The 25269-nt window shown below is 45.4% G+C and overlaps 2 protein-coding genes across 2 annotated transcripts in view; one reads left to right on the forward strand and one right to left on the reverse strand.

Moving 5' to 3' along the window:
* Positions 1 to 25269, reverse strand: part of LOC135388942 (unconventional myosin-Ie-like) — a 216272-nt gene that overhangs the window by 63030 nt on the left and 127973 nt on the right. The window lies entirely within an intron of this gene.
* LOC135388941 (potassium/sodium hyperpolarization-activated cyclic nucleotide-gated channel 2-like) overlaps positions 10768 to 25269 on the forward strand; it is a 271076-nt gene continuing 256574 nt past the window's right edge. The window contains exon 1 of the mRNA XM_064618824.1: positions 10768 to 10826. The gene's annotated coding sequence lies outside the window, so the exon portion shown is untranslated. The remainder of the gene's footprint in view (positions 10827 to 25269) is intronic.

Raw genomic sequence — 25269 nt, forward strand, 5'->3', positions numbered from 1 at the left:
GCAGACCACGCACTGGATCAGCGTTCACAAACACTCAACTATTTAAGATCGGCTCTAGGGATGACGCTGGCTGCGGCCACTGTCAACATCCGAAACAATCGAGCGCTTCCTGCAAGAATACCCAGCATACCATTCTGCGCGCGAAGCACACCTCCCTCACTCCTGCTCTGTTGGTACGCTAGCGGACATCCTATACCCCGGTGGTTCTTATGCCGAACGTTCCGCTAAAGCGAGAAACCCTGTTCTCTTTCTGCAGGAGGCGGGTCTCGCCCAACGACCTCTCTAGTCCTTTGCACTCCGCGACGGACTCACGCACCCTCTACGCATCTCTACCCTTCATCATCCAGCAGTTTTCTTTTTTTTGCTATTCGCTGCGAGGTCGACCTATAGGGGGCGACACTGTCACCATTCTGGTGTGGGTAACACGTGGACCGATGTTCAGACTTGATGGTTCTATTCCGCAATTCTTGTGTATATTCACCGGAAGATCACTTGTGCCGCGATGGTACGATACTGTTCGGTTCCCCAGTGCTCCACCTACTGCACTGAACGCGGAATAAACGTGTAAAAGCAGACGACGCGTCCACACTGCGGTAGTTCTCCGTTCTCCGCAGCGCGCCGACACCGTTCGATCTCGGAGCGAATAGCTGTGACGATGCCCACGTCTCTGTGTGGCGTTTCTCACAACCACCACAAACTACGTAAGAGTGCAGCACCACAGCAGCCACCATCCCGTTTGCATCATCTGAAACCGTGAACTTTTCCTTGAAATTGGCTTTCTCGACCAGAACGTTGTTCTATGCATTCTCAACAGATCCATCAACGCCTTCGATAATCACCTTCAGCCTGCTTTCAAAATGACACCGATAGATCCCAACGCACCGTAAACGTATTTTAAGCTGTGTGCGGCGGCGAAGTGCTCGGACGCTTGCGAATCCGGAATTTTCGAAACGACACGTGCGCGCAGTGGAAGTCTCATTATGTTCACAAACTGAAATAATTCCCGGAGCAGAGCCCCGAGTCCGGGAATAACTCTCTCCACGCGCAATTTAGTATGAACTCTGTCCCAGATGTTTGAAATGACATACCTTTGTGAAAACAACCGTATTATAACGCGTGCTCCATGAACAATTACGCGTTCTTTCGCGACGCGCGAAGACTCGTGAGTGTGAAGAGGATGCCGAAATGATGAATAAACGCGTCAGCACGATGACACGTCCCATTAGCCAATGAAGATGACGTATGAGTTCTTGTACCAAGAATTATTCGACGTGAAATATTTTTTGCAACTCGTGGAACATACTATACGAGAGATATACTTTACAATCGCGCAACGATAATGATGATAGTGATTGCAGTTTTTATGGTGCGCGAGCAACTAAGGCAATCGCGCAATGGTGCTATTATAACCGTCTGAAAACTGCCCTAGCTTCTTTTGCGCACGCATGCGCAATTTGATCGGCACCGCTCCTCTCGCAGTGCCGTCGGATGAAGTGACATCTGGAACGGAACGTCAGGGTCTGCAGTCGTACGACGAAAGACACGTGGTCTTGCACACTCTAAAAACAGAGGTGGTGGTGGTGGTGGTAGTGACGAAAACTTCACCACATGGCACGCTCTTAGCGAATCACCATCCCGAATGACATCGTTCTGTTCCCTGATTGGTTAAAAACAGGAGGCATACGCCTTTTCGGAACACTTATGCATTTCGAAAAAAAAAAAAAGGAAAAAGGCGTACGCCCTGAGCTTTCCACAAATCGGGAGTAATAAAGGTATCATTCTGAGCAATGGTTGGCCTTCACCATGCTATGTGGTGAAGTTCTGTTTTTAGAGTGCACACTAAACGCACAACTTCACCGCATAGCACGCTGTGCGCAAACCATTGCCAGGAATGATGGGGTTAGCGCATCTTATTCGAAGAAAGAGGGGGCGTACGCCTCTTTGTGGAAATTATCACATATCCAGATTGCCACAAACAGGCGTACAGCCCCTGCAATGGTTTGCAAATGGCAATGATTGGCGCACAGCGTGATATGCGGTGAAGTTCTTCTTCTCTCTCTCTTTTTTTTTGCTACAGTCATGACGACGCCAACTTCTGTGTGGCCAACAACAGCCTCTCTCGTCTTAGAGTGTATTGTCAGTCCTATTCAAGCAACATTAAAAAAAAAAAATCGTTTAGTTCCCTCGCACTCATTACGCTGGTTATGCGACCATACGGTGAAACGTTGGTGATAAGGAGATCGAACTAATCAGCGCGCTCTATGAATCAGCACGTCGATAGCTATCTAGCTGCTATAGTCGTGACGACGTCCACTTCTGTGTGGCCAACAACGGCGACCCCATAATGCCATTACCCCCCCCCCCCGCTCCTTTCGTTTCCTGAAACGATTTGCACCATGAACTCTTAAAAATGAACTTCACCGCATAGCACGCTCTTAGCCAACCGTCATGTCGATTGATATCGTTATCTGCCCTGATTTGTTGAAAACGGGAGGCGTACGCCTTTTTTGTGACAATTATGAACAGCATAAGTGTCACAAAAAAGGCGTACGCCTCCCGTTTTCAACAAATCAGGGCAGATAACGATATCAATCGACATGACGGTTGGCTAAGAGCGTGCTATGCGGTGAAGTTCATTTTTAAGAGTGTGATTGTGTGCGCTAGTGGTGACGTACGAAGCGACGGATGAATCTCGCATACTTTTTGCATTACTGTCAAGGTAGCATCATCCGCGCGGTTAACTTTTTGCATTTCAGTGTCCCTTTAAAGGTGATTGCACAGCGACCACTTCAGACTGGAGGACAAATGAAGAACAAAAAACTAGGATGTGAATGAATCAGATTACGGAGTAAAGAAAGAGTAAAAGCACTAAACCCAGAAGTGTGCCATGTATACGTGTACACCACCGTTACGCTGCTGTGCATGCGTAACAGTGTAGAGTACAAAATGTGCCATACAACCACGAAAGTGCATTGCGCATGTTCATGCCCTTATCCTCTTATCCTGCGCTGCAAAACTGGGTCGTAAAAGTTTCGAAACATTAACGGCACCAATAGTTACAAAAAAATAAACGTAACTGCAGAAAAAAGAAATTCTTCGATTACAAATGATCGGTCAATACACCTCAGGCCTCAACGATATATGAAACTGACACGGAGAAAAAGGGCAGAAAGAAAAAGCAAAAAAGAAAATGTCGCGCGCAAATAATAGCTACTGAGCTCCCCACCTGGCCGTCAAAATATCGATCGCCATTCGAAACGGCCACCCGTCGACTTCACTGATAGATAAAAATGATGAATTTATCACCATCCCATACCTGCCTCTTTGGGGAACCACTAATGTTGTCGAGGATTAGATGGGGCCGCGTCCGAGTTTCAATCGGCGGCGCAGTCATTGACGCTGAAACGGGCTCGACACAAAAGACGACGACCTCTGTGCAGGGAAGTGGGATTGGCCGCTTTTCTCGATGGGATTTCAATGCCACTCGGAATCGACGTGGGAAACCCATTTTCTGAAGGTGGCTCCGGTGGCCACATGCCAACCATTTAACAATTCTTCGCGGTGACGGTCAATTATAGTGTTTTTTTGTGCTATCCTATCGGAGCGACGGTGGTACAGGCGTTCGAGGTTGTTACGGCTGACACTGTCACACAGGGAAGGTTAGAGTTCATGTGGAAACCGACAGAAAGGAAAGAGTTTTCGATAGCTGGTTACGATATGACGAGTTGAGTGGATGCTCTCCGGTGAACTCTTCACGAAAGGCGGGATGCTATCCTCTTTTTGACGAATAACGACGCGTGAAAAGTGGCGCCACGACTCATGAAAGGCGTGGTGGCTGCTGTCTCTTTGTTTTCTTGATGCGCAGGGTGATGGTGGTGGTGGTGGTGGCGGTGGTGGGGTGGGGGAGTACATGTTCAATGCTAATAGGGAAAAAAAGAAGGGAAAGGTTAGCCATGATGTAGGCTTGCTATTCCCAAAAGCAAACAAACAAGACAAAACAAACAAAAGGACGATAAAAGCAGCAGAGATAGAGAAAATTATGAAGAAATACAGGAAAAGGCAGCTCCTTCACTAATCGTTGTGCAGACAGTGCAGGTCTGCACAGGAGTGTGCAGGTCAGCACAGGACGGGCTCATGTGGATCCACAGACGTGCCGGAATACATTACTGAAGATGCGTGCGCTAGCAGAGAGAGAGAGAGAGAGTTGATATGCCGCCTACCATGTCAGTCCCTTATCACTGGTTATACCTAGGTACCGACAGTGCGAGACGTAGTTAACTCTAGAGCCAGCCAGCAGCAGGGGGTATTTGCGGAAGGAGCGGTACGTGAATGTCATAGCTACCGTCTTAGCCGGTGAGACAGACAACATCACGGTCAGCTAGATACGCCACTATAAGGATGCGCAGGGATCGCAAGATAAACACGGTTGTAGTAATACCACAATGAATGAAAAATGCGTAGTGTGAGCCAAACTACGCGTTGGATGACGATGCCTAAGCATTGAAGGTGTTTCAGTAAACGTAGCCATCTTAGCGTAGAATGTTCCCTGGGCTAGTTGGTCTACAGACATAGCGCGAGACGAAGAGCGAAAACGCTATGTCCTTGTCTGGCGTTTCCAGCTAGATGGCTCCATCCAGCTAGTTTCTTCGATAAGTACGTGAAAATAATGTTCGTAAAAAGACAATGCTCTGACCTCTTGACCTCCTCCCACATTTCTAAAAGGCCCAATGTGTATTCGGCGTTCGTATAGAGGGGGGGGGGGATTGAGGCGTCCTTAACATGGCTACGCATATCTCGCTGCTGCTCAGCGCTACTTTGAGGCATAGGGCGTGCATTGCCTCATCTTGAGTAGATATGGGGATTGGGCTGAGGGGCATATGTTTAATAGAATGAAAAGAAAGAAAACTGGAAAAGGCAGCCAGGATAATGCCGGCTAGATGTTCCAGAAAAGAAAAACTCAAAATAAACAAAAAAGAAAAGGAAAAAGTAAGGAGGAAAAGAAAGAGAAACAGTTACAGCTGCACAGCCACAACATGGCACAAGAAAACCCAGCCAGAGGACAGACGCAACGCCAGAGATATGGCCGATAGCTTCACATCTACAGCGATACATTGACAGAACAAGAAAATGGCGGTATAAGCTTACGGGCTACAGTAGTGGGTGGTTTTTATTTTTTCCTAATAAAAAAATCTAGATCGTAAAAAGAGGTATTACACAACCTAGTCTTCCATCATCACTCCGTAAAACCTGTCTTCCCAATAACATCTTTTTTTTTTCTCCCTACACAAGAAACGTGGTGCCTTATCTAAAGAAGTCTTGCATAAGATTATTTATTTAACGTTATGTCGTCGAAGTATCACTTACTATTTATGATCCACCCTTCTCAAGGAACCGAGAAGTGAGGAACAGCAGTCTCTTTACTTCTCAACCGATAATGCCTCGCAAGGGAGATTTTTGTTTCGTTTGTTCGACGGGAAGCACCTTGGCATTTCCTACGCGCCCGACTGGTTAAACTAACTCGGCGAGAGATAGAACAGGCCTTCTCCGTCTGGCGTGCGAACTGGGAGGCTTCTGTCATTTCCCCACTGGCGGGAAGGATGAACGTAGGATAGACCTCGGTAATAAGCGCTTCGTCCAAACTGTGGGCTTCTGATGGAGGCGCCAGAACATGGTAACGCGGAACAACATAAACATGAGAAAACTCCCTAGACAACCTACGCTTCGGACCTGTTGGAACGTTAACCCATTAAGACGATGGCGATGTGTGTGGTGGTGGTGGTGGTGTGTGACGATAGTCAACTGAACACGCTGGTCCTTCTAAAGCGCCGGTGATCGGGTAGGGACAACTTGTACATTCAGTGGTTGCGGGAGCATCCTCACTAGTACAACCCGGTCGAGATGCTCCCACAACCATTGGTGATGGTGGTGGTGGTGACGAAAACCGGCTTGCCGTTGTTGGCCTCACTTATGTGGGCTGCGTCACGACTGTAGCCATGATGAGATGAGATGATGTGATAACAGATGAAGGAATGATGACGGCCGAAAGTTAAGGTCTACACTGTTAAAACAGAACTTCACTACATAGCACGCTCCTAGCCAACCATCATTCCGAATGATATCATTCTGTGTACTGACCCAAGCAGCACAATGTACTGAAAGTCGAGTGCAATAGGGGTGGACGGTATATGTCTTATCAATGTTCTTTAGTTGGACGAGCCTGTTCAAGGTCTTCCATCTACCCGTCCACCCCTATTGCACTCGACTTTCAGTACATTGTGCTGCTTGGGGATTTGTTCAAAGCAGGGGGGAGGCGCCTATCTGGGACATGCATAATGTGTCTCAGTGTGTGTGTGTGTGTGACCAGGCTGCGAATTATTTTGGAGAGTTATTGGATCGAATTATTTGGATATTGGAGAGTCTTTCCGTGAAAGAGCCTCTTGGATGTAGGACATCATCCACCGTACAGTTCCTGCAATGGCCAAGGTATTTCTCCCACACCGCAGCATATGCACAGCAATGAAGCAGGATGTTTTCCATAGCTTCAATTTGCTGACAATGTACGCAATTTGCGTTGTCGAGAGAGCCAATCTTGAATAATTATGATTTAGTGAAAGCACTTCTTGTTCGCAACCTGAAGAGCAAAGTTCGTGTACTGCGGGAAAGTCCTTTCAACGGGAGAGCAAGTCGATGAGTCGGTGATCCGTCGAGTCACTGAATGTACAAGATGTCAGTACCGGACCAACCGACATCGACCAACCGACACCGGACCAACCGACACATTGAAGAACCCGTGGGATAAGTTGGCTGTCTTCTTAATAGGACAGTGTTCCAACTATGATTATGACTAGTACGACTGGGTCTTGAAGAGTCCGGAGAGTGCCCTCCATAGGCTGGACCGCAGATCACTCAACGAAGAGGAGGTACTGGAGACAAATCAGCAAAGATAGCCCGCATTTCATACATCCTGGTTAGCTTTCTGAAACACACATGAGGTGCTTAGATTTAATGCTCACAATATATCGAGAAACTGATACGCGGCTTAGTCACGCACACCAAATGTTTTGGAGTAGCTGGTTGTACCGGCGGTTTCTGGGTCACGCAAGTCAACCGGTGGAGTCAACCGAGCGAGAGTTCGTTGATGTCTTCTTTTTCTTTCATGAGCTGGAAGGCGGAGGTAAATCTACCAGAGGGAACTTTTGGGTATGTTTGAGAGCCATCCATTCCCTCGTGGGATACATATAGTGGGATATATATATATATATATATATATATATATATAATAATTCATATATATATTCATATATAATTATAATTCATTGCTGGCAATGCTAACCGGACTCTTGGCTATATTCGACGTAACCTGAAACTCGTACCTCAGCAAATTAGAAAACTAGCATACTTATCACTTTTACGTTCAAAACTGGAGTATGCCTCAGCTTTGTGGGACCCCCCTCAACAATACTTATCCTCCGCTCTTGAAGCCATCCAGAATAGAGCAGCCCGTTTCATCGTTGGTGATTACTCACGTCATTCTTCAGTCTCGGTAATTAAACAACAACTTCAACTCCCTAACCTAGAAAGACGTCGATACATTGCAAGGTTGTCTCTGTTGCACAAGTTCATTCATACCATTCCGCCTAGCATTTCCCCTATCACTCGTTCTTCCACAATCTTTCCCCGCTTCGACCATTTGTACAAGGTAACTCGTTTCGCCTGCCACACTGATATCTTTGCTAAATCTTTTTTTTTTTTTTTTGTAAGACTACTATTAACTGGAATGCTCTTCCCTTGAATATTGCGGAGCTCACTGATCACACCACGTTTCATAGGAAGATATCATCTACCATTTAACCATTTCACTAATAATCAATTGATTCGTTTCTTTTCGCACCGTTATTTGTCAAGTGCATTTATTGTTATACCTAATATCTGTACAACCCCACTCCCCCACGCAATGCTCGCAAGAGCCTTTGGGGTATTGTAAATAAATAAATAAATAAATAACGAGCGCGAGATTTTCATTCTCGCGGGCAGAGTGGTCGACATTCAAGCGCAACGCACTGCCGTAATGAATGTAAACTAAGATATTGCTCTGCGGGTGTCGGACACAGACAGGCTTCCTCTATAAATTATTTTTTTTTTAAATGCAGTGATGAGTGGTACACTCCAAAAACAGATGGTGGTGGTGGTGATGGTGAAAGGGCTCGCTAAAAACAAAGCTTCACCGCATAGCACGCTCCTAGCCTACCATAATCCTGAATGACAACGTTCTCTCCCTTTATTTGATGAAAACGGGGGGCGTACGCCACTTCTGTGGCAATTATGAGCTATATAATGCCACAAAAATGGCGTGGTGGTGGCGGTAATGGTGATGAAACTGCTTGCGTAACAAAAATGGCGTACGCCCCCTCACCCCCATTTTCAGCAAATCAGGGGAAAGAACGATGTGACTCGGGATGACGGTTGGCTGGGAACGTGATATGTGGTGAAGTACACTTGAAGTACCAAGTATTCAAGTATTTTTCTCTAGTGGTGGTGCTGCTGGTGGTGGTGGTGGTGGTGCTTGTGACAGGGCTCGCCGTTGTCGGCCTCACAGGTGCGGGCAACGTCACGACTAACGCCCTGGAGGAAATGTGCGTCCTGGGCCGACTTCTAAGGGAACTGTGCCGACATATGTCTGACAGCGTCTCTAGAAAACCCAGGAAAAATCCCAGACAGCACAGCCGGCATCGGGATTCGAACGCGGTTACCTCTTAGTCTCCACGTGACGTGGCCAGCACGCTAACCACACACCCGCGCGAATCATTTTTTTTTCTTTCAATCTTTGATTATGATTCATGCTGGTGCTACGTACAAGAATGACATGAGTGAGTGAGTTAGTTAGTCCGTCCAACTCCAACTCCAATGACAAGAGTGAATGAATAAAACAATATTTACGTTATGTACAGCTCATTGAAAACTGCTGCACATAACATAATACGGCGACAAAATAAGACTAACGCGCGTTACAAAAGTAAACTTCACAACTTCACTTCACTTCACGCGAGCTGGTACTTTCCCGTCAAGACTTCAAGTTTCCAATTGGAAATGCAAAGACAAACAATAATATTGATGTGATAAAGCAAAAAAAAAAAAAAAGAAGAAGAAAAAAGAGGAATGTGAGTCGCGACGAGGTCGAACTGGCTACCCCAAGACGCTTGCACACACACAATACACAAACAGATGAACGAGCTAAAGTGATGGAGTTCAACATGGAGTTCAAAAGTCTGAAACGAGTGAGTGTAAAACGTCGGAATCGCAAGAGGCAGACACAGCACACGCTCAGCAACAACAACTACTGGTACATGAATGATGATGGTATGGGGTGTTTCATCGAAGCAATTGCAAACCCAAACAAGTTGTAAAACAAAGAATGGAAAATATCGACACGTAAGTTTTGTGTGTGGAAGCAGGATTTTTGAACAACGAAATGGGTTACTTTTGTCCATTTTCAGAGGGGGGGGGGATATGTTTATTGAGAAAAAAAAAAACAAGGAAAGGTTAGTCAAGCAAAGGCCGACTTGCTATTCCTTTCGTAAAGAGGAACGGAAAAGGAAAGGGGACGAAAAGATAGGAAGAAAACGAAAAAAGGAAAGAAGGCGGCAAGGGTATCAAGAGCAATAAATCGGGAAATAAAACTACTTTGCACTAGCGCAGCTGATTTCTGGCGAAGATATATAAATGCAAATAATGCCGTTTCTTAGAGTTTATGTTCATAAATGAGCACTAATAAGCTTAGCTTCAGAACTAGCACTTGCGAAAAATGTTTACTAAATGCTCATCAAAACGTAATCACTTCGTCAAATTTTTTAATCATCAAACGGTGACACGTGGCGCTATGAAAACTAACATTCCAGCGTACTTAACTACCTATTTTACACCAAGGACAGTTACAATATCGTACTTTGTATTGCACTTCAAGTACCACTGACGCTAGTCACTTTGCGCTTTACTTCAGTAAGTAAAATTTTTGAGTACTTTGCCCATCACCGATTAAATGTCGTTACGTCTGACAGGTGGCCTTCGTCATGCTAAGGCAACCAGGGCACATGACAAGTTAGAACTTATTGAGTGGTGGTATGTTTTTAGCTCTCAGCTACTAGAGCTCAACGTGTGATTTCTACAATCTTTGATGTCCGCGAGGAGATTTGGTATCCGTTGAATAAATAACTAACTAAATTATTTCGACTGAGAGGAACGAAAGCCCTTTGACCTTTACCAAAATATATTGACACTGCTCGACCGAGCTGCGTAGCAAGTATCAACGTGCAAAGAGGGGACTGCAGTTAGAAACACAGCCATTTACAATAAGCTCATCTATATCGTTGCATGAGAATTGGCAATCGGATTATTTAGATGTATTCCAGGAATACTAGATTCAGATTAGACACATACAATATCCATGAGCATCTTCCTTTCAAAGTCCATTATTCCTCACTGGCTTTCAATATTACATTTGAAGACCCAGAACAACATCGCACGGAGAGAAATGCTCTCTTTCAGAATGAAGCGACCCGTGCACTGCAGAGAAGGAAAAACCACTTCTCAAAACACAACTCCACCCAAGAAACCAGTCTCTATTCAAAACAACGACCAAAGACGACGTCCTTTTTCCTTAAATCCGCTACTTCAGCCGCAGCGCCGCTGCCTCCTAGGGCGCGCGCGCGCGCGCGCGGTCGCGAGTGCTCTCCCTTTTGGCGCGGGCGCCAACACAAGCCGTTATAGCATTGGCCCCGTGCGCCTGCATCCTCATCGGCTGCGGCGAGACGCTGCCTCCACGGATACAGGTAGGGCAGCAACCTCCTCTCTTCGATCTTCACACCTGTGCACGCTCCCTCTCTTTCTCCTCGCCCCCACCCATATGATGCAAAGTATACATAAACATTCTGACACCGCTATTTCTATGTCACCTGGATGTCCGGTGGACGTGCATATGAATAGACACTGACGTTAAAGTTTGTTTATGCGTCCGATGTCCCCCTTTCAAAGCTAATTACAAAGTGTACATGTGTTATAAACGATGTGTAGTAGAAGAATGGGGGGCTTAGGGAAGTGTGAAAAGGGAAAGAAAGGGAAAGGATTGAAAGGTGCGTACGGGGTGAGGTGATGGTCGATACCGAGTCGATGAAAGTAAGGTGAAAGTAAGACTGAGGTTGCAATACATCGTTGTCGAAACGGGTGCTTTGTTGTGTAGTTTGGTACGAAGACTGGCGAAGGCGTTTTGAGTGACTTGTGTTGCATGTGAAGTGTGTCGGCATGAAGCGTAATTTTGTGCAAGTGTGACCGTGTTCACTTTGTGGAGAAGGTATTTTGTTTACCAATTTGCCCGAAGTGATAGTTAGGGGGGTGTAAGGAAAGTTGCAGTGTTATGAGAAATCGAGCGAGGGGTAGCTTCAATGAAATATATATGCGATGTGGATGATACCCAGGTGAGTAGCCGTGATCTCCCGATTTTCCGTTTATGAATCTTTTGTTGAACTTTGAAATATTTATATTTATGTGTCTAGTGTCATTAGCAGTTGAGTGACTTCTTGCAAGTTCCATGTCACATACACACACACTGATTGATTGATTGATTTTAAAAGAAAAAACACACTTTTTATGACGTCTTACACTGGCTCAGGGTGATGAGCAAAAAAGATATATTTTTAAAAGTCATCCGGACAGAACCAAGTCCAGCTATAAGAGTGGCAAGAAAATTAATGAAGAAAAGTATTCATGCCGTGTGGAAGGTATGCACGAAGCAGCAGATAAAGCACAAAAATATTTAAGTTCATGAAATGCCATAACTGACACGTTTCGTGACAGATGACGTACCTGTGCAACCTGTACAACGGTCCTAATGTGTCACTGCCCTCCCCCATTCGCAGAACAGTACCTAATCTCGCGACGAACAGGTTCATCACTGTGCCGCCAGGACCAGTGCTTAGTAGCCAACGTGAACTGCGTGCAGTCATTCGCCGCAAACCACCTCAAAACGGCGCCCTCAACATTGTGCTTAGTCGGTCCTGTGGTAATAGCTGAGCTTTGCGCTTTCGTAAGGATGCATCGTTAACGGTTTAAATTATTCGGGCTCGCAATGGCACATTGTTGCGCCCTAATGGGCAAGTTTTCTCGTCCAGTAAGTACTATACCCATTTTCCTGCTAATCAAATCACGCCCGCTCCGAACAAGGACCAAGAAATAACGTTGTCTTTAGCATTACTTCCTTTCTTCTCTTTTACAGCTATATAGTGTGTCTCGCCTCACATAGTTTCTGAGTTGGTTTTGTAAGAGGCGAAGAAGGTCAAAGGGGATATGCAACGAAAATGGTCGTTCATTTAAGAAGATCTCGCGGGTGACTATTACTGGGTATCACTTTCCGTTTAATGGTCTACTTACTCATCAGCGTCCCAGGATTTTAAATTTTGTATTTGCCGAGATAGGTTCTTTCTTTTTTTTGTTTTGTGTGTGTGTGTTTGCCGGTGTTTTTAATTTGAAACATCAACGCATTGTTTCCATAACGTCTCAGTTGGGATTCGCTCAAAATGTTCGTTCCATGAGATATGAAACTCTGTCGACAAAGCAAATGACGAAGTGTAACTGAGATGTGATTCCACGATCACGCCTACCTTGTTAACAAAATAAACGGTTACACTGCACTTTTTTTGCGCACATGGAGTGTTGGATGCATGTTGGGGCTGTCGAAGTACTAGCACAAATAAATGCATATTTCTAGAGAAATAAATTCATAATTTTGGCCTCAGCATTCATACCCTGAAGTGCCGGAGTCATATAAAAAGAGTCCAGCAGGGAAACCTTAGCGTGATAGGTGCCAATAGTGATTCCAGTCTTCGGCTTTCTACTGTGTTACGTCAGCAGCGTGACGTGTTAATTTATTTACGCCGCAGTCAAGCTCATTCGCCTCCTCCTCGTCCTGATGGCAGTAGCGGGCCCCTAATAAATGCGTAGGTTATAATCTGCTGTAACTACCACCTCACTATAAAGGTACAAAAAAGGCAACGGAAGTGAAACTCTTGTGGTGACACGCTAGGTGGCGTGGCGAGGACACACGAAAGACAAACAGATTGGATATTGGACGTCGGATTAGATTGACACGAAATCGAAAAAACAGTGAGAAACAACAACAGGCACAACAACAACACAAAGCTGACGTTGTGCGGTGCAATCAGGGGTGTAAGCATGTTACCACGTTTGGGGCCGGTTGATGGAGACATCCGCTGATGACACGTATGTTCTGCGCTTCAACTTTCGATTGAGCTTTTATTTTGGCACTGGTGCTGCCTACGGCTAAAACATAGCCTAGACGATGACACAATAACAACAACAACAACAACAATAATACTAAATGATGACGATGAGATGGGGTATTTCACCGCGGTGGTGCGGTATCCTACCCCGTTGCACGTGGAACATTCTGTAAAGATGATGAAGGAAGGATGAAAATACGAGGAAGAACTAAAGCGTCTGGAGCAATCCAGTGGACGACAGGCACGAAATATATATACCAAGAAGGGGAATTGCACGTTCGTTTTCTTTCACGTGCGTGTTGAAGCAGATGATAATGCTGATGATGATATGGTGGGGCTTTACACAGCTAGATGCACCTACAGCAAAGAAAGGTGGTGGTGGTGGTGGTAGTGCTGAAAGAATTCGCCGTTGTCGGCCTCACAGAGGTGGGCAACGTCACAACTAACGCTCTGGGGGAATGTGCGTCCTGGGCCGACTTCTAAGGGAACTGAGAAGTCTGTGAGGGAAGGGTGTGCTGTCTGGGCGTTTCCCCTGGGTTTTCTTCAGACGCTTTAAGACAAATGTCGGCACAACTCTCTGTGAAGCCGGCCCAGGACGCACGATTTCCCCCCCTTGCGAAAGTGGTAACGCGGCCCGACTGAGCGTGGCCAACTATGGCAAGCAGTTCATCACCACCACCATTTTTCCACGCTGTGAAGGAGAATGAAGTGGTATTAAGTATACGCTTTCCAAATAGGTTGTGTTGACAGTCGTCGGTCTGTGGATTATTGCTTTCCGCCTAAGGGTTTTTGAACAGAGTGAGCTCCCGGAGCTCACTAGTTAACATCTATCGGATCTATCCAATTACGGAGGTGAGCAAGTTCTGCCTCGTCTGAGAAGTTTTTGTTTATATAAAACAGCACATATAAATGCGTAAGGAAAAGGAATGCTTCTCTACTTTGGGTGGGGGTGGGGGGACCATCACACTAACAAAAGGCGTCAGCAACGGCTCAGAGAAGCAGCCATAAAAAGCACACATCAAAACACAGCTTGCAAAGACGTGCTTGTTTGTGTCGGAAATTCCTCCAGCTTCCATGGAGGAGAGCAAAGCAAACGGACTTCCTGCTGGCAGCTTACTCACATCTTGTGGAGCTGATGCCCAACAAAGCGCTGCCAGCGAAGTTCGGGAACGCTCTTACGAACACAAACCAGTTTGGAAGCTATGTGTATTGGGCCCTGGTGTTCTTTCTTGCCTATATGCTACGAGCGTGGGAACGTTACGTTTGTATTCTTATTTATTTATTTACTTCAATAACACTGCCAGACCTCGTGGGCCGAAGAAGGTGGCGGAAACGAGAGAAGCATGAATAGCTGTGCACGCAAATTACACGCACGCGCACGCGCGTCATTTCGCATATACATACATCATTCTACCTAGAATGGCACGCTAACGTCTCGTAAACACTTTCAATACAAAGTATGGCAACAGTATGACGCAAATCAATAAAATGAGAGGACAATCAATACCTCACTAATTTCCTTTGTGACCTAAAAAAAAGTATTGCATCTATTGTGTTAGCGCATTTATAAAGTCATTTGCTGTAGTACTGCAGACTGTATTCTGTGCAAGCCTGTTCCAGTCATCAATCCACCTCAGTAAAAACGAAGATTTAAAGAGACTAAAGACGGGCATGATATATCTAGTATGTTTTGTTCGGTGTGGAGTTGCAGAAGAGTGTAAGACAGTGTAGGCTTTCTGGTGGTTTGTTGAATGATTTGGCAGGAGTAGTTAAGCGATTTAAAATGAAATGCTTTCAAATTGGTAATAAATTGGCACGTCGTCTCAAGGCAGACACAGAGAGAGAGAGAGAGAGAAATACATGATGACGATGATATGGGGATGACGGCAGACACAGATTGCGTACTTGTGTACGCTTTTGTACATTTCGTGTGCCATCTGGTGTACCATCATTAAAAGCAGACAACTTTCGTAAGGCACCCTTCGTCCTATAAGTTGATAAGCTGATCAGGAAATAAAAAATAAAAATCATGGATAAATTGAATTCGGCACCCGACCAATTGCGCAACTGCCCCCAAAAAATACAAATAAAAAAGAATAAAAAATAAATATAAAGAACAGAAACGTGCATATTAAGACTTTTACGTTGATGTCTGTTCACTGTGGTCTGTCCCATCGATATTGCGATTTTTTAAATTTCTCATATATATTTAGTTATTATAATAATAATTATTATTATTATTATTATTCCCATTTTTTAGGTTTTGCGAAGGATTTTATCATGTTTTCCATAAGTTGAATATCGAATTTTGACATTCCACGAATTCATTTAATTTATTTGACGACGTATCCCGAAAAGCACTCTTACGTGCGTATAAGCTATTTCTGAGTACCTAAAATAGCTAATTTCATTGCAATGAAAGCCAAATTTAATCGAGACGTCCGAACGAATTTTCTACCGAAATTAAGTACTAAACTGACGCATAATATCGAATACAGGCGTATAATATCGAAGGCAAAATACCAAAGTATAAAAATCAATGCATGCTCGTCTTACGTCGCATTAATACGTAACAATGCGTCGCTTTTAAAAAAAAAATTCGTATTTCGTCCCGATCCATTATCTCCTTCTTGCATCATATCGAAAGTAGCTTTTTGACAACAGAGAAAAAGCTTCCTTCGCCTCCAATATATATCGTATAGAGGATAAATATTCTGCTCCCATGTTGGTACACACACATTTTCGATATTGAACGTAGAAACGTCAGTGCGGGACACAACCCGACGAGCATGGATACCTTCTTATAAAACCGTTAGCAATGCATGAGGCCGGTACGTGAAATGATGTATTATACTGCGAGATGATCTATTGCTCGCTGTCAACATTCGTGCGATGTAAGCGCTAAATTGTGCGTTGCGCTAGATACGTTTTTGTGCCATAGTATCTTGTGCCGGGACGGCAAGTCGGCAATACGTGAAAGAGTCATTTGTTACTGCTGCGTTTCATGGGATAAAGAGTTACGACTTATGAGTATGTGACACATGCAAATACAGTGTGTCCACAGAAAATTCATACAATTGTTCCTGAACGTAGAGATAGAAGCATCCTGAAACGACAAAGCAGACTATACAACACCGCCGTCTGCTAATGCTTCAGGACGATACCATGGTTAACGGACTTTATGTAGTACCATGTCTACAATCAGCAGCAGCTACTGTGTGAGCTATTGCTGAATGAAGTTTTTTTCAGGTACGTAGGAGGAACATTCAAGCAGGGAACACGTTCTTCTGATAGGTCCGAACATTGTTGTAGGTGCACAAAACAAACATTTTATTTCGGCAGGCTCCGTGACAACAACAACAACATAGATGAATGGATGATGATGATGATGATGTGGGATGTAGGCTCCGTGAGTTCAGCACAGTTCAGCCCCATTCATGATGATGATGTGATAAAGAAAAAAAGGGGGATATGTGTCAATGAACCCGTTACGTTCTATTCGTTTTATTATTATCCGTACACGATACAGCCCCGCCACATCCACAAATCAAACCTGTAGAGCTGAAACACTTTGGATACATATCTGAATCTGGCCGTTGCAAAACCTTCGACATAGACGTCGCATGTAGACGTAAGTGCAGATTCAGAGTGCACAGGAAGGACAGATACCCTAAGACGGAACATTAATCTCGAGAGAGCGCTTGTCAAGAGGACGACGATACGTAGACGTATGGGGTCGCCACACAAAGCAGACAGAACGGAGTCGCTGCAACTCTGAATGGCTTCTTTACTGCTTCGTTTGATACTGTGCACTACAAACGACCGCCTACTGATACACCTTTTTGAATGCAGGAAGGCAGGATACTAACGCGAAAAGAAGGAGTTCGGATGAAAACGAAACAACAGGAAGGACGAATAAGGCTTCCGGCAGATGTTTGCAAAACGCTGCTCGTTAACTATCCTTTCAGTTGCAGGCTTATTTGTGGATAGAGTGTATCCGCCCGTTAATGGTACCCGTAAGGTCGCTTTTTTCAAATTCCGTGTTTAGCGCCGCGGAGCAACTGTGGCCATGACCGGCGTACAGACATGGACAGATGGAGAGAGGACAGCAAGGAAGGAGTGGCTGGACGGAGGGAGGGGATTAGTAGGTATCCTGGGCCGACTTCATGGGGAACTGTGCCGACATTCGTTCGGAAACTCTGCCGGAAAATCGATGAAAAACCTAAGAAAGCACAGTCAATGCCGGGATTCGAACCCGCGTCACCTCCCAGACTCGGCGCGGAAAGGGATCATCCTAACCCCTTACGCCACGCGAGCTGGCCCAGAATGTCATAACCCTGTCACACGGGCAGTCTTCAACGACCTTTGAAACCAATGACCATTGAAAATGCACGTAGCGCCACCATGCGTGTAACGCGTCAACTTCTCGAAGAGCATTGGATCCAATGTTTCCTGACAGGTTGACACATTACACGCTAGGTGGTGCTACCTGCATTTTCAATGGTCATTGATCTCAATGGTCCTTGAAGACTGTGCCCATGTGACAAGGATATCAAACACTGGTGAGTTGCTGGGATCCAATCCTACTCCCGCCTGTGCTGTCTGAGGTTTTCTCCGGATTTTCCGACTGAGTTTCCCGACGATACTAACCTCCAAGGCCTCCACTTCTATTTCTCTATCTCCATCTGACCGCCGCTACAGTTGCTTCGCGGCGCTAATGCCGAATTAAAAAAAGAAGTTTAGTTCAATAAGGCGAAAGAGTCACAAACACACATGTAAGGGTACTCATACTTGCATAAAGATACTATGTTTTAGGGCACGTGTCTCCCTCCTCGGGACGTTAATAATAATACGGAGTTTTACTCAAGCGCCTTGGGGTACCAAATAAATAACGGTCACTGCACATGCGCACAACCCATACAGAGTTATACGCAATGCGTAGTGACCACTCCTTATCTCTATGAGGCCCACCGAAGCGCTTGAGTATCCTTTCGTAAAAGCCTCTAATGTAGTCTATCAAACCGATGGTACTTGTCGAAACATATGCAGCAAAATACGTGCGTATACGCTTTGCCCAGTTAAATGTCGCCCATACTCACTATCGCGGAAATGAGCCTTGACCGAAACCTCGCCCTTGTCCTTCCTGGCCAGCCCACGCGGGAAGACATTAGCCGCATTCTTTAGCGCGCGCGGCATTTTGATAATTACATCGGAGCCAAAGACCCGTCGCGGTGGCCCAACAGCTCTATTCTGTGCCGCGTCCCGAGGTTCCTTTCAAGGGGCCGGTTGAAATATGGCAGTCATCGAAAAAGCCAGACAGCTGCGATTACCAGTCCAGTGTGCTAACCACTAGGGGCTAGCCTGGGGTCCAGTGCGCTAACCACTACGCTACGCTGGCACGGCTCGCCGACGACTCGCCAAGGGACCCCGTTCGTGGGTGTCTCCGCACTCAATGCGACCTCGTTCGTTTGAATGGCGTCCTTGCCAAGTCGTAAACGAGCCGTGCTAGCGCAGCGTAGTGGTACGGTCCTTGGGAGTAGTTAGCGCACTCGATCAGCAATTGACACGTGGTGGTCATTCGATTCCCGCCGCTGTCTAGCTTTTACGACGACTGCTGTATTTCAAACGGCCATTTGAAAGGTTGAGGAACATATACAGTAGCACTTCAGTTACGAAAAGTTGCACACCCAGACGTGAGAGAGATACAGGATAAGGCATAGTCATTCGATAGAATGACCCTATTCTGCCTTTGTCCTTGTTAGTGAGAGCCACAAAAGAATTGAGCGGAATACGCGGTGGCTGCCAAGATCGATATTGTAGCAGCATTACGAAGAATGAGAAAAGGTGAAAAAAGACATATCGTCATGGGGCGGGGAACAATGGAAAATAGCACGGACGTTGTTTCGAGAAAACTCAAGTGGGATGTTCTTGTTTCATTCATTGATAGGAGTAATATCCCTGTTACACATGCCGTCCTCAATGATGATTGAAACCAATGGCCATTGAACGTACGCGTAGAGCCATCCAGCGCGTACCGCGGCAACCTATCAGGAAATATTGGATCCAATGGTCCTTGACAAGTTGACCCGTCGTACGCTAGGTGGCGCTATGACGTATGTTCAATGGCCATTGGTTTGAGTGGTCATTGAAGACTGTCCGCGCGTCGGGTGTATAACTTGGAAATGACATCCGTCTTTCTTCAACTGGAGCCTTATTTGTGATTCTCTATTGTTCATGAAAGGCAGTTCACTGGCAGGTATCCGCACTCTGGACAGAAGCGGGAATTACTTTGATGAATATAATGATTGTGATGCTCACATAAAAGATGTTCGTCAGCGTGTTCGTCGCCTTTGAAGCACTTTGTTTACCCAATATGTACAGTCGACCCCGTTTATCAGGACTTGACCGTTCCCAGCGAAAATGTCCGGATAGCGGGGCATCCGGATAAGTGAAGCACAATATTTTGAGCTGTCCACGAGGCCCGTATCTATATTACAGCATCAGCTGTATAGTGGAGACTTTCCCGAGATGGCGTCGGCGACATTCGCATGTCTGCACAAAACTCTTATCGCATGTAAGCTCAGCGCTGGGGGTAAGGAGAAGAATCCCGCCAGTTTAAGCCCGCTGTCGATGGAAAATGAGATAAAAACCAAAGTACGTCAGTTTTACCTCGTCAGCAGTGCCGTGCAGCTTGCCACAGGGCACATGGTGGCTGTGTGCTACTTCTCGCCTCGCGCCGCGCCGGAATGCATACGGGACTTTATGGTGTGTGTACTCGCGCCTTACCGTACGCACAAGCTTCTCGTCGTCAGAGACTTCAACGTGGACGTTTCACTGGCCAAGAACACCACTTTCCTAAGTGATATGTCCGAACAACTGCACCTTACACTTTGCACCGACATCCGCCAACCCACAACTATAGACATGGCTCATGCATAGACTTGGTGTTCCAGAACAGCCCCCTCGTTCAGGACACCACTCACCTCGCCAACCATTTTAGCGACCACAGATCAATACTCATCACGCTTAAATAAATTTGTCTACACACTTTCATCCGGCCTCATTTCATCACACGCAGAGCTGACGCTAAATTTTGCGTTACACGAGTCCTGACCCTCCTGTAATTTTTTTCGTAATGCATGTGAAACTGTCCATACTAATTTGTGCAAGTTTACTATAAGTCCCAAGTTCTCCTAAGCTCTTAGTTATTGCACTAACTTCGGGAACATTGCTCTTTTGCGAAAAATAAACAAATGCCAGAGCAGTTCTGAGTGCATTTCATGCCTCTAGGAGTGTCACCACACGTGCTTCTTCAGTGTCGTCATCTGACTCACGGCTGTCGTCATTGCAACTGACAATATCAACGACGTCTTCTTCAGAAATGATGGCACACGTTTCGTCGTTGTCGTCCACATAGAGGTACTCGAAATCTGCGGGCGCACTTTTTGACTGACTCTCTTACTTTCGGAATGAAGGTCCTTCCTTCAGCTGCAGCTTCAAACGCTGTCATCACCCCGTTCGGAGTTCGCCATCACCCGGGAGAGATGGTCATCACCATCAATCTCCATCACCCGGGAGAGAGGAAAACGGTTAAAGTATAGTACGGAGTAGTTCACCCAATCCTCAAGGTTGCCGCCCTCGCTGGCGGAACTGTAGGTCGCACACTGACCCTGACCCAAGACCGTATAAGTGAGGCGGGTTGCTGGGTACTTTCCTATAGTTGTTCCTGGAAATTGTGGTCGGGATCCGGGGGCTAAAGCCCCGATAAATTAAACTAAAATGCGTGGACTGAAATCTGCCCCTACGATTTTTGTCCGGATAGCGCGGGACCCAGATAAGTGAAGCTCGGATAAACGAGGGTAACTGTAATTACAGCCTCAGAGGTGTTAAGTACTTCGCGTTGTCTAGTGAACTTGTGAGAATCCTACAACGGTCTGGACGGTGTTGCAATTTCATTATCACGCAGTCTATTAAGATGACGTTGTAGTGGATGAGGAAATTCAACATAGAAGGACAAACGTCCCGGATTAAGATGACCCTGAAAGAAGAAAAAGAAAAAGAAGAAAAAAGGAGCCACAGTCTGAAATTTTCGAAAATATACTAAACAACCGGCAGACTTGTACCAGCTGTAAAATGCGTTTTTCACTTTCACGTCGTTTATCGTGAATACGCTAGCTCTGATGGTCGTGTGCAGTGTACTCGAAAAGTGTTCGCACTTGCAATCCTCGCATTTTCTTCGTTAAGGTGTATGTGAGAATCGCGGACGAACCAGGCTGTGTGTGTAGGGTACAGATTTAGACAGTATAAAATATAACAGTAGGAAAAGTGTACCGCAGACAGCACAGAGGTATAGTGGTATTAGATCACTCCGTACTTCCCAGTGGAGAGTTGATCGACAGAAGTGAAAGAGCGCTGACAAGCTGGTGCATACTGTAGGCTGGAACCAAAGACACAGAAGTACACAAGAGAAATGTCCAGAGAGTTGAACTGCGGTCTTATCATGATATGCGAGGAATACTAAGAATATGCATCAGACACATCGAAACAGTACGAAAGCATAGAAGCTGTTCAATTTACCGTCCCTACACAAAGACGTAAGCATACATCACCGTACCAAATTCAGTAAATACTTGTCAACTGCACAAAAAGGGTTACTATTCAGCATCACAGTAGTAGTAGCAGTAGTAGTAGTAGTAGTAATTAACTGCTAAAAAAAGAAAAAAAGGGGGAAGGACTTGGAGCAGCTCCGTCTCATTTCAGTGGTTTTGAGGTTTATGATATGTGGCTGCTAGTAGCGGCTGTACATGCCGCTTTCTTTTAGGTAGACACGCAGTGCCTTCAGTGTCTCGTTCCTTTGTGGGCCATCTTCCCATTGCTTTGCAGTAAGAGAATGTTCTTTTGTCCAGTGTTTGAAGTGCTGGGACAGTCTATTCCTTGCGTCTTCTTGTGCTGGACACTGTATAAGTACGTGTAACGTGTCCTGGGGCACTTTGCAGATGTCGCACAGTCTCGAGGCCACAATGCCGATTTGGAATTGGGTGGTGGCAGTATATAGCGCGCCGAGTCGAATCCGGTGAGTAGCCGTGTGGAGGCTTCGGCAAATGTCATGTGGAATGATCGTGAGACCGGGGTCTATGTGAGACAGGAAATTATGTGTCGGAGGGCTTGCTTCCAGCTTTTCTTGGACCGTCTGATTGTCGATTCGTGGAGGAACGTCTTGGAATCTTGTGAAAGGTATTGCCGATAACTTGGTTTTACCCAGTGCATCCTTTGCTGCCTGACCAGCTACTTCATTTCCTGGTATATTCAGCATCGTAATACAAGCAGATTATCTCTTACATTGCGATACTGGCGGTGATTATGACAGCAGTGCACGTGGCAGATCGATATCTTAGCCTACGCACTCACCATAAAACTATTCTAATCAACGGTCACATCCGACACACACCACGGTCACATCCACCGTCTAATTAAAAAAGAACCTCGTTACCCCATAATTAAGACTCATTCAGCTTAAAAGCCTTCCCGTACAGAGCATCCTCGTTTTCCCACGGAACCCATAATTCGCCCTACAGAAACAAGGAGCAACAACAGCCTGCCACAAACACAACAGAGACCACGATGTAGCCTCGAGGGAAAACATCACCTATACGGCTACAGCACCACACGAGGGTAATTGACACCGAACCATATAGTTCAACCTCCCTGGCGCTCTCTGCATTAGGGGAGTAAACCAAGTCCCCAAATAGGCACGGCTCATTACCACTGCTTTCGACAAATATGCTCGGTCACAGGGTGTGCCCATCGCGTCCATTGTACACTCGTGCCGTGTACTCCTGTAGTCTCTAGTCATGAAAATAAGGGCGTGAAAAATTTGCATGCAGAGATTGGTCGGAGCATTTCGACGGAGCACTTTGCACCAACGGGATTAAGAAGAGGGCAAATTGAACTGTCAGCCCGAAGTCTTTGCGAAAATGGATGCGTCGAATTTAAGGTATACGTCGACATAAATACCTCTCCCTTGCGAGACCGTATTCTGGATCGTATTGGTGTTATAAATGCTGCCCATGTAGAAGAGGAGACGACAACAAAGAACGGAGATGAGGTTGCTCTGATGGGATGTTAGTGCGCCGGAGATTATGGAGATGCGATTGCATTGAGGGATATAAACGGGGGACCCAAATGGAAATAGTGAGAGGATCAGTGCTTGAAGTGGGTGTCTTTGCGTCGTTGCAGCGAAGTGTATTGAAGAGATGTCGTTACAAAAAATAGCCAGAAGGAGCTGAATGCGCTTCTTACTGTTCTGTTTTCACTGCGGCAGTATTGGTCTAGAGCAAATTTCCGTGCTTATTAAGATATGAAAAATACACATTGCTGATCTAACATATCTCCAGGAATACTCACTATAATAGAAGTGGGACGAACCCAGAATTTTGAGAAGTCGAATCCAAGGTAGGTTCTCCGAATTCACGAATCTTGCGAAGCTCGAAGCTTTTCATAAAAAAGAGTTTAAAAAGGCACGGGAAGAAACAATTCTACTGAGAAGTGTTTTGAAGCAGAAGTTAATATCTTTGTTTAATGAAAAATAAACTAAATAATAGTTCAATTTCAGGGCAACACATACCCATATACTTCTTCTTAAATGTAATTTACTTAACATGCTGTTCATCGACTACAGGAAATACATAAACTCTCCAGTCTGAACTCTTTCCATAAAACTAAGAAACAATTAGAAGCGAAACCAGGTTACTTTTAAATTTGTAATGTAAGTGTTCCTGCCTGAACTGTTTGAGTCCAGAGCAATATGTAAACAAACAAACAAGAAAACACTTGCTGGACAATCAGGCTTTCGGCGGACTCCGGAGGCGCCAATTTTAAAAAGAAACAAACAAACGTGCTTGTTGGATTCGAAGGATTCGATTCGCCGTTTTTTGGCACCGGAATTCGGATTCCGGAACCTCCGTATTCGAGGATTCGGCTTGTCCGTCCCTACTCACTACTAACGATAACGATAACGATAACGATAACGATAAACGATGCTTTATTGGATCTTCCACATAAAGAACACAATCGGGGGAAGCCAAAAAGCAGCACAGCAAAAAGCAGCAAAAGAATATGGCGCCCAGACAACACAACGCCAAACTTGCAACTGTTCACTATACACAAGAAAAAATACCTACGGGTGTCAAGCCGCCACCTACCGAAAAGGTGTTTACAACGTTTGGCGGTGGGGTGACGTTTTTCTTGTATGACGTTATGTTGTCCTCGTTCTCTTTTCGTGTTGTCTTGACGCCATATCCTTGATACGACCCCGCGCCGCGATGTACCAGCTACCCCAAGTCTCCACGTGTAATACTCAAACTGACCACATATGTGAACAGGTGCTAGGGGCGCCAGCTTGATGTGTGGTGAAATTCGAAGAAATATGTAGCATGAAAAGGGTGTTTTTGCAAATGAAAATGCAATATTGAATGCAAAATACAATGCGACTGGGAAATTGCAAAGACGAGCAAGAAGCCAGCAAGGGACAACCTCATGCCTTTGCAGATCTTACTATTACATTTCTTGAGTTTGTTTGTTAGTTAATTTTTAAGAAAAAAAAAAAAACACGACGAGAAATTGAACTCGTCTCCCGACTTGTTCTGCTACTCCTAACAGAAATTATCGCCCCCCCCCCCCCAAAACAACTACTTCTCAGGTGCTCTACTCACAAGTTCACTAGTCACTATTCACATGTTCTCTATTCAGAAGTTCACTATCCACATGTTCACTAGAAGTCCACAATTATCCACTATTCACAATTATCGCAAGATCATGCACAGAGAATCCTAGAAGGTTGTATCCATCCCCACAGCTCTGAACAAATTTCACAAGTTTCTTGAGTATTACGTGTAGGTAGCATTACATTTCACAGTTAAGTAACAGCCACACACATACTCTCGATAACTTGTAAGGTTGCTTCAAGTTGTGTATACTGCCA

The sequence above is a fragment of the Ornithodoros turicata genome, chromosome 3, assembly GCF_037126465.1.
Source record: "Ornithodoros turicata isolate Travis chromosome 3, ASM3712646v1, whole genome shotgun sequence".
NCBI classification, from domain to species: Eukaryota; Metazoa; Arthropoda; class Arachnida; order Ixodida; family Argasidae; genus Ornithodoros; species Ornithodoros turicata.